Source organism: Leptonychotes weddellii, chromosome 1 (assembly GCF_054177405.1).
Source record: "Leptonychotes weddellii isolate Sample4059 chromosome 1, ASM5417740v2, whole genome shotgun sequence".
Classification (NCBI taxonomy): Eukaryota; Metazoa; Chordata; class Mammalia; order Carnivora; family Phocidae; genus Leptonychotes; species Leptonychotes weddellii.
In genome coordinates this window covers 85791558-85809086 of record NC_138369.1, presented here as the reverse complement: position 1 = coordinate 85809086, position 17529 = coordinate 85791558, and the positions used below count along the sequence as shown (strand labels likewise).

Sequence of the window (17529 nt, the reverse complement as noted above, 5' to 3'; positions counted from 1 at the left end):
GATTTTTATTTAGGTGCCACAAATCTATATTATTGAAAAGAAAAGCAAATATTGAATCTTGTTATTGACTTGGTTTTTTGTCCTATGGCATTTGGAAACTGTTTGGCCCTGTAGACCATGTTTGACATTGTTTCCAAGGAAAAGTTCCTGGGATATCACAAGTAAGAGCATTTATTCTCTTACTTCTCTTGTACCCTGATATGGATCTATTGGTTCATCCTACAATTTACCTCAGCCTCTGTGGAAAGCATTTTTATTTTCTTATATTTATTTATATGTGATTTGCAGCTTTTGAAAAAGGCTTTGAGGCAGCTTATAGTAACAGGGCAATTAAAAATACAAACGGAACCATTTAAGATATCAATTAAAAGGAGTAGAACTACCAGTATTAATTTGTTATCCAGTCAGACATTCTATTTAACTCTGTGCTTCCTTAGATAAACCAAAAAATGGATTATATAATACTTATTGCCCAATTAAGGGAAGCATACAATGAGACAGATTTTTTGAGCTAATATTGAAGTCTGAAAATATCTTAATACATAAATTCTTATAATGTGACAATTCTTACCAGTATTTTCATCCTATCTGTATTTATTGCTACAAAATGGGTTATCCACCCAACAATCAACACTCTCTTGAGTTCCTTGGTTTCTGATGTGCAAAGGTATGGAGGTCCAATAAATACTTTTGAAAATAATTCCTTTGAAAATCTTTGGGTGTTTAATATTCATAGGGCAAAGATTATAAGGCAAATGGATGTTTGTGTTAAAGTTTGTCAGGCAGTTTGGGGCATAGATATTATTAAGAAAGCACAGTAAAATATGGTACTAGAGTTTGATATGGTGTGGAGATGGTAATAGGTAACTCCCTTTTCATGGTATGGTGCCTGGTGAGTCAGTGGCTTTAACTGGTTTATTCCAAGGCTTTATAAGGCCTGGGTACTGCCAATGTTCTTGGAAAATAGCTTTTCTTTCCTGAATCCTGAGGTCTAATTATGGGATTGTGGCCTTCTTGCTTTGTGACCACAGGCACAGAAAGGACTCTAGATATTTTCTCTTTATGAGACAGTGTGATGGATGAAAAGTGATTTGTTTGACTTTGTGTGGGTGCAGAGAGGAGGAAGAAGACCTGATTGGTAAGAAATGGTGATTTATCTGCCATGATGTTCCAGATACTTGGTCCCTGGAGCCTCCACTGCATTACCTAAGACATGCCACTGAGCAAGTTTCTTACCAGAACCTCAGTTTCCCCAAGAGTTAAATGGTGTCCATCATCTTTTCTTTTCTTTTTTTCTTTTTTTTTTTTTTTTAAAGATTTTATTTATTTATTTGAGAGAGAATGAGAGAGAGAGCATGAGGGGGGGAGGGTCAGAGGGAGAAGCAGACTCCCCGCTGAGCAGGGAGCCCGATGCGGGACTCGATCCCGGGACTCCAGGATCATGACCCGAGCCGAAGGCAGTGGCTTAACCAACTGAGCCACCCAGGCGCCCCTCTTTTCTTTTTTTTCTTTCCTTCTCTTCTCATTTCTTTTCTTCTTCTAGGAACCTCAAAGAGAAATTTAGAACCAAGCAACTTTAACTTAATTCTTGATATCCAGCATCATTCTCTTGCACTCTTCCCCTGATACATTTTAAAAATTACATACACACAAAGATGCATATGTATATAGCCATATATATGTAATATGATATATTTGACATAATATATATTGTGAAAGTTTATTCTAAGTGACTTCAAACTTTCTTTGGAAGTCAGAGGGGTATATATTACAAATAAATTAGACAAAGAATCATGATATTTGTTTTTAGTGTTTTTTAGTGATCCTGCCATATTTATCTTCCACCTGACTGTTTAACAGGACATTTCTATATGGCCACATAGGAGCCTCACAATAAATAGTTTTTTTTTACTGTCTGAGCCATATTGCTCTAACATGTTTTCAAAACAGAATTTATGCATTTTAATATTAAATTACCATGACCAAAGTTACATACTGATTTAGGCACTCCTTCTTTCCCTGTGCCCTTGGATGTAATATGGAAAACTCCTCCTTGTTCTGAGATGCCTGTGAACATGACAAATACTTGAAAACACACTTGTCGTCATTTTGGAGGTCACTATTTTGGAAGATCACTGTCTTAAGGATGTGTATACCAGTGTGTATCCAAATGTGTTCACCTTGGAGAAACTAAGGCAGTGAGCCTTGACAACCTACTGAGAGGGGAAGCGTCTTCAGTTCCATTCTGAAGTGGTTTGGGGGGAGCTGGGGAGAGCATACCAGCCCCATGTGCTCTCTGACAAGGTCTGAAGTCTCCTAATATCACCCATTGTGCAAACCTACCTATTCACTGGCAAGTTATGGTTATGAGATTATATGTCCATACCAAGGTTTGATGGTGCTGTAAACCACTTAAGCCTAGCTCTTTTTTTTTTTTAAAGATTTTATTTATTTAACAGAGAGAGACACAGAGAGAAAGGGAGCACAAGCAGGGAGAATGGGAGAGGGAGAAGCAGGCTTCCTGCCGAGGAGGGAGCCCGATGCGGGGCTCGATCCCAGGACCCTGGGACCATGACCTGAGCCGAAGGCAGACGCTTAACGACTGAGCCACCCAGGCGCCCCAAGCCTAGCTCTTATAATTTATTGAAACATCAGCTTCCCTCAAGGGAATTACAGACCAATAATTACCATTTGTCCAAGTACCATGAACCAAGTTGAGCAACTTTGGGTTTCTCCATGGCAGAATGAAATGCGATGTTGTAATGGGAGGGGAGAGAGTGTTTATTAAAACTAAACAACTTGACAGACAGAAACTATGCCACCCAGGTACGGTACTTTTAATACACATACTCCCTCATCTCTCCTCAACACCCAGCCTTGTTGTCCTAATCCCTGAAAATTCCTTTTTTGGAGGAACTTCTGTGATAACCAGCTTTCCCTTTGAACATCTCAAGAAGAGATGTTTTTTCATCACAGGCTTTGTCTCAGGACTTCTGGCTCAGCTTCTACCCCTCTGTTTTCCCCCTGTCACTTTCCTCTCCTGGTGTCTGCCTCTTTCTGACTTGGCCTTTTCGGCGTCTCAGCCTTTTCAGTTACTAGCTCTCATGGGGAAAAAAATCTATTCTGCTCAGGGACCCACTGAGGCTTCCATGTCAATAAAGCAAATTGATGGCAGGTTTAACACATTTCCCAATTATTGTCTGCAGATGCTTTTCAGAACAAACAATCCCTGAAACCCTTCACACATAAGAAAACACTCCCTTGGCAAAATGATCTTGTTGGGAGCTTGAAAAGGAAGACCCTGACAAAAGAAGAATAGAAAATATTCACTGGCAGGAGCTTCCTGGCCAAAGACTGCTCACTCCTGTTCAGAGGGATAAGAACAGGAAAAAGTCCCAGAGCATCATAACCTGACCCTGGGTTACCATTTTGGAACTAACTCTTACAGAGAAAGAGGCTACAAGAACACTTTCCCCTATTTTGTCATCTCAGTGGTTATGTGTTTTGTTTTTTCTATTCCTCCATCTCACTGTTCCACCGTTGTGAATTCAGGTGTTAATTCTGCCAGCTGCTTGTCCCTTTTCCATATTTTTGTTTAGAGACTCTCCGACATAATCTCTGAAAGGTCTGTCCCAAACTGTGGAGGATGATTGGACTTCAAGCCCATCTTGGCTTCTAGGAGGAAGAGAAATCCAGAGACAGCTAGACATGCCCAATTATAGGGGAAGATTCAGCACATGTGTAGCTCTGTCCCTGTCAGCAGGCAATCTCTGGAAAGTTATTTACTTTATTAACTTCACTTTTTTTCTATTTATTAAAAAGTTTTATTCTTCCGTATCCCTTTTGCCTTCCTCTTTCCACATAAGGAATTAGGAAATTCATTTCAAGACCTTTTCTTAGATCTGTTATTATTACCTACCCTCTGGGCAATGTTGGCCTGCAAGGGACCCCAGCAAGGCTGGGGATAACTGAGCTGAAGGCCTTCAAGGACGAAGTCCCCTCTGCACCCAGCCACATCTGTCTACAGTGTGGGGCCATCAGGGTCTCACAAAGCTCCAGGGACTGCAGTGGCAGAGGATAGCATCCATCCCCTTAAAACCCTCTGAGGTTGCCGTGGATAGTCCCCATTCTGAAACTCATTCTGTGATAACCAGCGAGGGTCCTGAAGGATACTAGGAAAGAACAAAAGTCTGCTGCTGCAACAGGCCCAGGGGGACAGCCTTTGTTGGCTTCCTTTCTTTTCTTCTCTTGGAGGAAAAATGCCACCTGGTTCTCTCACCCATCTGAAAAAGGGGCTGGAACTCTGTGTGGCTGCAATCAACGGGAGACAGGGAAAAGACAGTAGAGCTTTCAGTCAATGTTTGGTGTCTCTGCAAAATCCAGCTAGTCTGCGGCTCCCCAACTTGCATGCAGTTGGAATGAGCAAAGTGATACATCTATACTTTTTTTCACGTAGGCCCAGTCCTAATTACAAGGAAGCAGAAAAGCTTTCCAAATGTGGCAAAAGACAAGGCAAAGCTACAGCCTAGGGGAAGATGTGAGCTTTCTAAAAGCAAAGAAAACTTCTTAAGAGTCATTCTGTTAAGGGGAGTGGGGTAAGAGAAGGCACAAAGGTCTGAACTTCAAAGAAATGTAAATAAAACATTCCTCCTGCTCTGATTTTAATCTTTTCATTGGATGCTTTCTGTGAGGGGGTACCTAAGTGAGTGGATTTGCCTACCCCTTCAATAAATCAAAGCTTTTTAGAACAGAATCATCGGTGGGGACTCTTTACCCCAGGAAACTGTAATTGGAGGTAAATATTAATTCCAGAAGAAAGCCTCTGAGCCCAAGAAGTGCAGCAACAATGTGCCTCCAAGGAGCCACTTTTTTTTTTTTTTCTGTATCCTTTGGAAGCAGATTGTGGGAGCAAAGCTTATCTCCCATTTTTATCCGTTTTAACAATGCTCTGCCTACTGCTAGTTAAACTGAGCTGCCTTAAGCTCAATACAAAAAGCTCTTTTCAGAGCATCTAGCAGATAACTTTTTAAAAAAGAAAAGGAACCTTTTCACACAGCTCTCCTGGTGCCTTCTTATGAGCTGAGGCTGTGTGCAGACAGCCAGGCCTGAAATGGCTTCTGGGGACAAAGACATCACCAAGTATTAGGTCTATACTTACGCTTTAAAGTTACCACTAACTTTTGCCTCTACCTTCTGCCTTTCTTATAACACCTACCCACCACTCCCCCTAGATGGGCAGGTCTACACTGTCAGCTGTGATGGGTTTTTCCTTGCATATTGGTCAGTAAAGCCCAGTGAGGATCTCCTGTATTAAATCATGTGTCACCTTCATCAGGCAGTGATTTCTAAAATACATGTTCTCATCTGGAGACTCACTAGACCTTCTGTGGTGAAAGTGATAAAAAGAATTCAAAATGGACAGGATGGTGGCCAGATTCTACTAGAACTCTGTGAATAGTTTGTTTCCATATGAATAGTGCTAAGGATGGGCTGTTATTCTCTATGCTAATGAATTAGATCCCTGGAATGCCTTTTCCCTTCCACAATAAGGGAAGGAGTGGTGTCCATTCTGCTGCTGCTGCTGAGGAGATTTCTGACAACTCTGGAGTGTCTTTTAAAATCTCTGAACATCACTTTGAAGTAAGGCTTCTTTGAAGTAACTCTGAAGCTATTACTGAAGAGTTTGATGAGTGTCTGGGAGGTGATTAAAAAGACTATGGATGGAGGAATAGTCTCCTCCTCCCAAACCCAGTTTTCCTTTCCTCTCAATAGCAAGCCATGTTGGAGAGAATAGATTTTTCAACAGTCAGGCTCACTGAGGATGCCCCAGGCTCTGGTCCAGGTGCTACTTGACTAAACATGGTCTGAGGAGAAGGGAAACATTGCCTACTTCATTTTAGTATTCAGGGCGGCCTATTCTCCCCCTGTACCTCCAAGTACTTTCTTTCACTTCCTTTTAGCATTTGCCTCTTGATGCTATGCCCACCTTGTTACTCTGCTCTTGATCAGTATTATACTACTTACTTCTTTTGGAATGGAACTTCCTGCCATCTCTGTCATGGGTCAGTTCCCTAGGAAGCTGATGCTGAAGAAGAGGTTAATGTGCAGAGATTAGGAAGTGCTCTTGTGATGCAGGCCTGTGGAAGGAGGTAGGATGGGGCAGAGGAAGAAGTAGAGCTACAATGCAGTCCCAACAAAGGCCCAGCCAACCACAGGGGGATGGGAGACCCTGGAGCCAGGATGGCTCTTTGGAGTTGTCCTATACTGACACAAGGAGGCCAGGCCTTTATACTTTTTATATCATTGGATGCAGGCTGCCCCTGAAACGAAGTATGCCCTTGGACAAGGTGAGTCTGTTCAACCAAGGCAATCCCTATAGGGGGCTCATAGCTGAGGGTTGTCTTTGCAGCATCAGAGGAATAAGTTCTGCACTCCTGAAGGGAGACTAAGGTGGTGCATTATATCATCTACCATGGTCTCCACATTAGACCATTATGGAGCCCTCCTGGGAACATCCTACTATGAATTTAAGGTGATAGATGCTTAGAGAGGAGGATGCCCTCCAAGAGTGTGCATTCTCCTTTCCACACAACAGGAACCTGATAGAGTGGTGGTAAGAACAGCAATTTTGCCTCACCCTGCAATGCCGAACTGGGGTCCCAGTTAGCATGGCTTCAAAAACAGAACTGCCCATTAATGATGACTTCATATCTCACTGAGGCAACATCTGATGTGAATCCTCTCCAGCAGGCCTGGTTCTGCCAGCTGGAGAGAAGAGAGCCAGCATTTAGACTCAACAGGAAGCCTGGATTTCAACAGAGAAAAAAATATATAAATATTTATCTAATCACATAATTAAAGGAAATCCACTGTCCCTGTACAGTTGCAACCTAAATGGCCCACTTCATTAAAATGCAAAAGTTTTGGGGCGCCTGGGTGGCTCAGTCGTTAAGCGTCTGCCTTCGGCTCAGGTCATGATCTCAGGTTCTTGGGATCGAGCCCCGCATCGGGCTCCCTGCTCCGCGGGAAGCCTGCTTCTCCCTCTCCCACTCGCCCTGCTTGTGTTCCTGCTCTCACTCTCTCTCTATCAAATAAATGAATAAAATCTTTTAAAAAAATAAATAAAATGAAATGCAGAAGTTTTTGTGAAATACTTTAAACTGTTCCCTCAAAAGGTTCTTTTCTCCATGGATTATCTTTTCAAAGAAGAAACAAATATTTAGATTTATATATAATATATATATATATTTAATATTTATACATTCTTTATAATATATAGGGACTATATATATAATATATATATTTAATTGCATTTCACTTTTCTCCTGTACCTTCCTTCTTCTCATTTTACCTTAGAATGGGTATCAGTTACTGGTATTTAACAAAGATATTATCAAATAGCATCATAAAACATTTCTTCTACATTACCCTCATAGGACAGTGGGTAGATTCGTCTACACAGGTGAGGGAAGTGAAAAGCTGAATTATTCAATGATTTTGATTAACGTTTATGTCAGAGCAGGAACTAATGTTTCAGTAATAGGGAAGTTCAATTAGTCTCTTAATTAATTAGACTTCTGTTTTTAGCTCTATTGTGAACGATAATTATTTGTTAGCTTTGCTTAGGACCTGGGTGAAGGCCTTGATTACAGGTATTACAAAAAATATAATGCCATGAAGGTTGGAGTTCTTTGAAGAAATGTGAAGTTTGTGAGAATAGAAAATGTCAGTAAAAATTCAAACACTTTGTAATTTATTAAAGCTCATAAAGACTCCATTGAAAGTTAGAATAAGGGCACCTGGATGTGGGTGGCTCAGTCGGTTAAGCATCTGCCTTCAGCTAGGGTCATGATCCCAGGGTCCTGGGATTGAGCCCCATGTTGGGCTCCCTGCTCAGCGGGGAATCTGCTTCTCCCTCTCCCTGTGCCCCTTCTCTCAGCTTGTGCATGCAAGTGCACACACAAGCACTCTCTCTCTCTCTCAAATAAATAAATAAAATCTTTAAAAAAAAGTTAGAACAAATTTCAAGATAAATTATTATAACTAAAGATAGGATTATAAGTAACACCCCTTTGATGCATTAATTCTCTTTGAATTTAGGGTCATTTTTACCTGCAATAATAAGACAATACAGTATGATGCATTTAACCAAGAAACAGATGTGAGAGTCTCTCGTTCTCGCTCTCTGCAAGGATTTTTGATCCTTACAATGATAAATCTACTAACAAATATTAAGATCATGGAGGCTTAATATTACAACAAAATAGAGTAGCACCTGTAGGGGAGCCTGCATAATTTAGATTTTTCCCCCTGCTCACTGCTAGGGTTTAATCACATCTGAAAGGCAGAGTAATTTAGATGCCTAAACATCTGCATATAGATGTTCTTTATTTTAGTCTGCCCAATGGTTCTCAAACTTTAATGGTGTACTCAAGAATTATTGTACAGGAATATGCTCTTGAAACCAATATAGTTGTACCTCATGGACCAATTAAAAGATGTTCAAGGGCAATTTTGGCTATCTGAGAATGACAATAAGAAGCAAATCAACTATTGAGCCACTTAGGCCTAGAAATTAAAGGTCAAAAGATACTAGCCATTTCCTTCAACTCTACTTTTAAGATGTGACCACAAATATTAGGCTACCGTTAAAGTGTTAAACTTTATGAATGATTTGCTTTTTACTTTTGAATGAAGTAGAGAGCATTTAACATTGGTTTCATAAAGTAGCATGCTTAATCTTTGGCATCTGGGGATGTTTTCCTGAGTGGGAGAGAAGGCATTTCAGCTAACTCTCCAGACATGGAATTCTTAGCCTAGCTCTTTGATGCTATAGCATTTTGTTGTGGGTTGTGACTCTTTCAAATTACTGTAGTGTTTCTGAAATATGATTTTACAGCTAACTTTCTTCTTAACTTTAGCCATAGATAAATTTTTCAAAAAAGAAGGAAACAAAGAACGGAGGAAGAAAACATCTTGATTGTCTATGCTAAAGAATGACACCATAGCTATCAGTTTTTAATGTCACAAGAGTGGTAATGCCCCTGTAGGGGACAGACCTTTCCCTTCTTCCTTTCTAGGTTATTTGGCTATTTTAATTATTGTATTGACATAAGACAGATTAACAGAATGATAAAAACAAATTTAATTTCATACATACAGAAACCCCAAAGACATGCGGCTCCCTGACAGTCAGGCAATTGAGGTTTCTATGCCCTTCTGAGCTAAAAAGGGAGTAGTGGTCTGGGGCTTCAAAGGGGAGGAAGACAATTCACAGGAAGATGGAAAGTTCAAATGTTTGGTAAATTTTTTCTATGCTATACAGATAAGTCCTTCTGATGTAAAAAGTTATTTCTGGTCATAGCTTCATTTCTGCACCCCCCCCATCTAAATTATTTTAGGTAATTAAGGGAGAGGTAAAAAGCTCTTCTCAAGTCTCTTGGACCTTGTTTGTCTTTAGCTTAAAAGAATCCACATGCCAAATCCTCATTCTGGGGCAGCCTGCCCTGAACCCCATCACCCCCAAATAAGGCAAACAGGTATGTGCAGCACTTATGAATATTAATTTAAAATAATAAGCAAATAAATAAAACTATATGTTTACAATATTTAGAATAACGGAGTGCTTTAAAATTTCTTTAGTAGTCTATATTTGTTTTTATAAAGTGAATGTAAGTCTACAAAATCAAAACTTAAAAAATAAAGTTCAGTTAGAAAATAGATATGCCATATTTAACTATTTTCTGTTAAAAAAACACTTTTATTTCTCATATACTTACATAATGCTATTATGCCCATCTTTATTATGTTCGAAGTTTCTTGGTCTGCAATTTTAGCTTTATTCCTGTCTTCAGTTAGTACCATCCTTATTTTTTTAAAGATTTTATTTATTTATTTGAAAGATTGAGAGAGAGAGCACAGCAAAATCAACTAAAAAGATCTGGTATAGGTGGAGACTGTGGAGGCAGAAGCACAATGTTCCTATTTTATTTTATTTTTTTAAGATTTTATTTATTTGAGAGTGAGTGAGAGAAGGGTGTGTGGAGAACACAAGTTGGGGGAGGGGCAGAGGGAGAGGGAGAAGCAGATTCCCTGCTGAGCAGGGAGCCCGATGCGGGGCTCGATCCCAGGACCCTGGGATCATGACCTGAGCCGAAGGCAGACGCTTAACCATCTGAGCCACCCAGGCGCCCCGTACCATCCTTATTTTTATATCTTTTTACACTTCAACTATTTTATATAGTTTAAAGAAGTCTTTCATGTTTTACATTTTCCCTGTAAGTCTGAAATCTTTTTTGTGAAGAAAGTGTATGTATGTATGTGTGCATGTATGTGTGTTTGGGAAAGAGGATAGTGCTAGAAACAAGTAAATAAACAGACATTTTTAAAACCACATAGACATATGTGGCCTTGTACCTCTTACATGGCTATATTTGAATGAATAAATAAATACAATCAGGAAGAAAGCTCTTGTTAGATTTTATATGCGTTAAATGCATGTATTGAACATACATATTCATGGGCTTATTGGATGTACTTCTCACTTGCAGGAAAGGGGTCCTGAAATGATTGATAAGATGTGACCCCTGCTTCTTATGAGTGGGAAGAAAAGTGCTGCAGTATCAATAAAGCATGAACATTTCTAAAGCAAGAGGTAGTGATGCCAGAAGGTCATGACTCACACATCCTATCAGAGGGTGGGGGTAAAGGAGGACCAGCATTTATTAAGGGCCTTATGTGAGGTGGGTGACCAACTCATTTAACTTTCAGAGCAACCTATGACAGGTATTCATTCAGGAGGCAGTTACAGAGCAAGCACTATGCTAGGCGCTGAGAATACAGCAGGGAACCAGCCAGCAAATCCCTGCCCACTAGGGGCTTCCCCTCTACTAGGAGAAAGAGACAGTCTATAAGTAAGCAAATAATTAACCACAATGTTTCCAGTAGGAAGTGATGTGATGGAGTGAGCCAGGGAGTGGGACATCAGGAAGTAATAGTTGAGCTGAGAGGTTTGGAAGAAGGTATCCAGTCCTGAAGAGATATAAAGGTAGAATATTCCAGTTAGATACAAAGGAAATGAACATTGTGTCATCAAGAAACAGAAGGAAAAAGGTAGGTCTAGAGAAAGGTAAGCAAGGAAGAAGCAGAAAGGAAAGGAAGTGAGAGAGGAGCCAGACTCAGACTGTGGGCTATAGTGGAGTTTGGCTCTTCTTCTGTGATGGGAAGTACTTGGATAGTTTTCTGCAGAGAAATGATGTCAAAGAAAAACCAGAGCTGCATAGTAGTTAAAGTGGTTAAAACCAATTTGAATCAGGAACTGTCGCAGTAGGTGTAAAGAGACCTCAGTATAGAACTGGACTCAATTCCAAATACAAAGACGAGACGTTTATAGCCAAGGAGCAAGGTGAGGTCAGTGGATGGAAAATTACTAGAGGAGACATCAGGGGTGAAGGGGGATTCTGGCTAAACTAACTCAACAGATTTCTTGCTGAAGGCAGGTCAAGGTGATTAGATATTGAGGTTGGAGATTCTTTAGCAGGAGGATTCCTGCTCTCAAGGACAATACCTAAGGACAGACCTAGTTGGAAAAGGGCAGAAGCCTGACTCAAGTTTGGTCTTTGTCGGTGACAGATCTGATTGTCTTGTTAAAAAGATTACTTTAGCTGCTGGGTGGGAAGTGCACTGGGTGTGGGGGTAGGCAAGAGTAGAGACTCTGAAGGTAAGAGGCAGCTGATGTTCCATGAACTTAAAGAAGATGCCACCCGTAGTGGCAGATTTCATGTCAGGCCTGGATAGGAGTGTTGTAGGTTTATAGGGTGGCGGCATCTTCTTGGCTCCACATACTCTCTGCCCTGTAGGGAGGGCACCTCTGGGCAAGGTCAATAGTTGGGTCTCTAAAGCATAGGACCTTAGATAGGTGGTCATTTCAACAAGTCTTAGAGCAATGCGGCCTTTCCAGTAAGTTGAGATGTGAACTGGGAAGCTATAGAAGACAGAAAACAGATCAAATCCCTAAGGAGAATTGTTAAAAAAAAAAAAAAAAAAATCATCAAAGCATAGCATTGCTATATTAGTTTCCTATGACTGTTGTAAAAATGATCACAACTCTGGAAGCATAAAGCAACAGAAATGTATTCTCTCAGTTCTCAAGGCCAAAATCTGAAATCAGTATCACTGGGCCAAAATCAAGTTTCCGCAGGGCTACTTTTCCCCCACAGCCTCAGGGGAGAATTGGTTCTTTGCTTCTGCCAGCTTCTGATTCTGCCAGCATTTTTGCAGCTTGTGGCTACATCATTTCAATCTTCAAGGCCAGAATCTTCAAATCTCTCTGTGCTCCACCTTCATGTCTCCTTCTCTCTGTGTGTTCAAATCTCTCTCTTCCTCTGTGTTATAGGGTTGTATGTAATTGCATTTATGGCCCATTTGAATAATCCAGGATAAATTTTCCACCTCAAGATTTTTAATTTAATCACACCTGCAAAGTCCCAGTTTTAATATAAGGCAACATTTACAGGTTCTAGGGATTAGGACTTAATATTTTGTGGGCCCATTGTTCAGCCTACTACAGTATTGCCATTATCTGATGATTCAAGTTATAATATTTGGCCAAAAAGTGTTTTAAAAAAATATTACTTTTGAAGGAAAAAGCAATTAGACTTGTCACATGGTTTACTATGGAGAGAGAAATATTTTCATCTTGGATGTAAAGACATCCAGTGAGGACAAAAATTTTCTATTTGGTCATCTTTTTCTATGGTAAGGGAGGAAAACTGAGAGCAGATGACTGAGAAAGCAAGGATTTCTAGCCAACTGTTTTCTAATTTTGTTTATATAATTGGTGCTATTTTGGGGATGGGCAGGTGGCAAACCACACGATGTTGGAAAGGAATTATTTGAGCACTTTAAAAAAGGTGAATGTACACAAATAGGCAGGGCCTGATGACAAGCTTTTTTCCTGAGAATTTGAGATAGGAGTCTTGAATTCAATTCAACATTTCAATTAGGGGCGCCTGGGTGGCTCAGTTGTTTAAGCGACTGCCTTCGGCTCAGTTCATGATCCTGGAGTCTCCAGATCGAGTCCCGCATCGGACTCCCTGCTCAGCAGGGAGTCTGCTTCTCCCTCTGATCCTCCTCCCTCTCATATTCTCTCTCTCTGTCTCATTCTCTCTCTCAAATAAATAAATAAAATCTTTAAAAAAAAAAAAAAACATTTCAATTAAACTCAAAAACATTTATTCAGAGACCGCTAGATGCCAGGCACTAGGCTTTGGAAATAGAAAGATAAATTGTATCCCATACATGGCCTCCAGGAGCTCACAATTTATTATGTGAGAGAGTCACAAAAACAAACAATTAAGAAAATAAAAATACAATGTGTTAGTTTTGTGAGAGGGGTGTGATTGAAGTGCCGGGGATAAAGGTTTAAAAGGAGAAAAAAAGAGAACCTAGGAAAGTATCTGACACTCAACGGGCACTCAGTAAATATTTAAATGAATGGACCACTTCCCTCTCTACCCCAACACCTCCCCCACCCCACTCTACGTTTGGGCTACCATCATCTCTTCCCTGAGCCACTATAATAGCCTCCAAATTTCTCCCCGGTTACCACTCTCATTCCCCCAAATCCATTCTCCATATAGGAAATCCATGTCGTCTCTGCCTAAAATCCTTTAATTGTTTCCTACCATATTGAGAATAAGATTCCATCTACTTGCCATGGCCTACTAGGTGACATGAATTATCCCTGCTCACCTTTTGATTGTTGCTTATGTCCACCTTTACCCAGACACACTGGCCTTCTTCCTCTTCCTGGAATCTCTGAGCTCATTCCTGCCTAGGGCCTTTGCTCTTGCCTTTTCCCTTGTTCTACCTTAGCTCCTTCTTTTTATTCAGTCTCTGCTCAGGTCTCCCCCTTTTTGAGGAACTCATTTGACTACTGATCTAATATTTTTTTTCATAGCAACTATCAATTTCCAAAGTGATCTCTGTGTTTATTTAGTTTCTTCCTTTTCAATTGAAATACAATTTCCTTGAGGCAGGAACCTTGTTAATTTTCTACAACATTTTATCTCCATTGCTTATCACACAATAGATACACATTTTGGCACCTGGCATTGATATGAAAGTTCAAAATCTATGCTGCCCCAAATCAGGGCCCCGATGAAAAGAATTTCCAGAAATATATACAGTAGCCCTAGTGTTCTAGGAATTGGTGATGTTATTACCCCTCTTAAACAGGCTTAAGAGTCAATCCCATAAAGGCCAAAGTAGACAGCTATAGTTTTCATGAAGGATGATTCTAGTGTTCTTTCCAGACTCCTAGGCTAGTCATTGAGCTAGAATTATGATACAGCAGTAAAAATGAACTTAAAAAAAAAAAGTATCACTTTAAAATGAGAACAATTCAGGAGATAAAATTGTGATAATTTGAATTAGTTATTTGAAAATCTGTCTTCTTTCTTTCTCTGGAGTCTTTCTCCTGTACTTCAACAATAAAAATATTTGTAAGTGGTTTGTAACCAGAGAAGCTTATTATACACTTGATCTTAGCCAAAAGGCTGAGAAGCGATAGAAGCTTATTATAAAAACATATCTTGGTTGCTTAAAAATGCTCACTGCTCAGTATTTTTCATTTATCAGTCTCTGTGCTGTGTTTTGTCTGGAAGTCTCATGTCTTTCCCCTTTGAGTTATTGCCTGAGCATCAAACTAGTATATTTTGTTTGCCAGTCCTATTACATTAGAGGTTAAACTGAAAAAGCTCCTTTGTGTAAAGGTCAGGCTCTCTTTAAAAAGCTTCTGGCATTCAAAGTTGAAGCAGTAAACAGCAAAAGAGGATGGTGAAGTTGAACAAATGGGCCTTAATTGGCCATTAGACTTGGACTGATTTAAAAATGAATGTTTAACTCTGTGTTCTGGGTATCCACCATATGTATGGTAGTTCCCTTTTAGTGGGCTCACTTTAGATAAGTATCATCTAATTCCTTTCTCATTAAAAACTTCCTTTGGATGTTGGCATGGTAAATACCTGGTATAAAAAGCTACCCCTGGCTCACACCCCTTTCCTCTGATTCTCCTCTTAATCAGGCTTAATCATTATTCATTTGCCTAATTCAGGAAACATTTAAAGCTGTTTTTCACTTAATCATTTTGACTAAAAAAGCTACAGACCAGGAGAGATTTTTAAAGCCTGTTAAAACCATTAGAGCATAAAATGGTGAATTCTAATTATTATCTAAATAAGACAGGAGAAAAAAAGAATCAGGAAGTTCCTTTAATGGTGAGAGGAACACATGCAGGGCCTGGGAAGACTGGTGAGTGGAGATGCCCCCTGGAGAAGAGGGGGCCAAGTTATCTATTACTGTGGCTCAGCTCTGAAGGAGTCTTAGTTAGGGACACCTGTGTAGGGAAAAGACTATGCAGGTAACTATCATATCCAATTAACACAGCCTGGAGTCCTGTGATGAGGGGGCCACATTATGGGCCTGGTAGAGAGTTGGTCTCTCCAATCAAGAGGTGTCATGAGGGATGTCTGATGGATGTGAAGCAGCTTTTGCCAATATTCCGAAAGAGGACAAGGGCATCAGTAAATGTCTGAAGACACGGAAATGAAAGGCACAACTGGGACACTGTTATGCTGTAAAGAACTGGCATTAACCTGGGGTATTAAAGATTCTGGACTTTCCAAAAATTACTTTGAATTCTATATTGCTGGTGCCTGGGACATGATTAAGTATTCAATTGATGTTAGCTACTATTATTACTATTAATCATATTAGCTACTCACTACCTACATCCACAGAATAATAAAACCTGGATGGTCATCTGATCCAAACTTCTGCCTTTAGGGGCTTAAAAGTGTCAGAAGATATTTGAGCTGAATTTCTCACTTGCATTTATACCTAAAGAATTGTGCAGCAGAAAAAAATAGTCTTCTCTTCCCACTCATACTGTCATTGTTGAAATAATTAGGAATGCCATGGGAAATTAACACACACCAACAAGCACATACCAGTACCTTTATGCAAATTATGCAAAGATGCCCCCCTCTGCAGTGGTGCAGCCTATTACCTGAACCGTAGGCTGTATAAGCAGAGTGGGGGCTGGGTTTTAGCTCCTACTAAACTGGCATTAATTGGCACAACCCTACACAGCAGTGTATTAGAATGAGCCAAAGAGAACCTCCTGGAAACAAGCAGCAGGTTCTCTTGGAGAGTTGTGACATATTTATTTTAATTTTTAAAATAATAAGCTAGATTTTAGAGCAGTTATAGATTTACAGAAAAAATGGGCAAATAGTACAGAGTTCCTATTGCATCTCTTCCCACACCCACACATGCAGTTACTCTTATAATTAACACCTTATATTAGTTTGGTACATTTGTTGCAACTAATAAGCCAATATTGATATATTATTATTAACTGAAGTTCATACTTTTTTTTAGATTTCCTTAGTTTTTACCTAGTGTCCTTTTTCTGTTTCAGGATCCCATCCAGAGTATCACATTGCATTTAGTTACCATGTCTCCTTAGGCAACTCTTGATTGTGACAGTTTCTCAGGCTTTCCTCGTTTTTGATGACGGACAATTTTGAGTACTGGTCAGATATATTATAGAATATCCCTCTACTGGAATTTGTCTGATATTTTTCTCATGATTAAGACTGGAATTATGGGTTTGAGGAAAGTAAATCGCAGAGGTAAAGTGCCATTTTCATCACATCGTATCAAGGATACAAACTATCAACATGATTTATCACTATTGATGTTGACTTTGACCACCTGGCTGAGTTAGTGTTTATTTTTCAGGTTTCTGCACTATGAAGTCCCCATCCCTCTTCCATACTATGCTCTTTGGAAGGAAGTCACTATGTGCAGCCCACACTTAAGAAACAGAGAGTTATGTTCCCTTCAGTAGAGTATATCTATAATTTTTTTTGAAATTCATCTACATGGAGAGATTTGTCTCTTCTCCCCATTTATTAATTTATTCAATTATTTATTTACTTTAGTATGAACTCATAGATATTTAATTTATACTTTGGTTTATAATCCAATACTACTTTATTTATTTTGTTGCTCAAATTATTGAAATAATTCGACCATTGGCTTTGGCCATTGGGAACTCTTTCAGTTGGCTCCTGTGCCTTATTGACATATTCCCATCAATTGGGGGTTTTTAGGGAGGTGGATCACTTCCTTATTTTCTGCCACTATAAGATGCTCCAAACTCATGTTGTATATTTCCTGATCAGTGCTAGAATTAGCCATTTCTCCAAGGAGTGTACTGGTTCCTTTTATTGGAGAATGATTAGATTATTAGAAACCAAGATCTGAGTGCTAGGTGTACTCATTGCTACTGGTGTCATTTCTTTTTTTTTTTTTTAAAGATTTTATTTATTTATTTGAGAGAGAGAGAGAGAGAGTGAGCACGAGAGGGGGGAGCGGGAGAGGGAGAAGCAGACTCCCTGCTGAGCAGGGAGCCCGATGCGGGACTCAATCCCGGGACTACAGGATCATGACCTGAGCCGA

General features: G+C 39.8%; 1 protein-coding gene across 1 annotated transcript in view; it reads left to right on the top strand.

The window, feature by feature from the left end:
- Positions 1-17529, top strand: part of SLC9A9 (solute carrier family 9 member A9) — a 510696-nt gene that overhangs the window by 80472 nt on the left and 412695 nt on the right. The window lies entirely within an intron of this gene.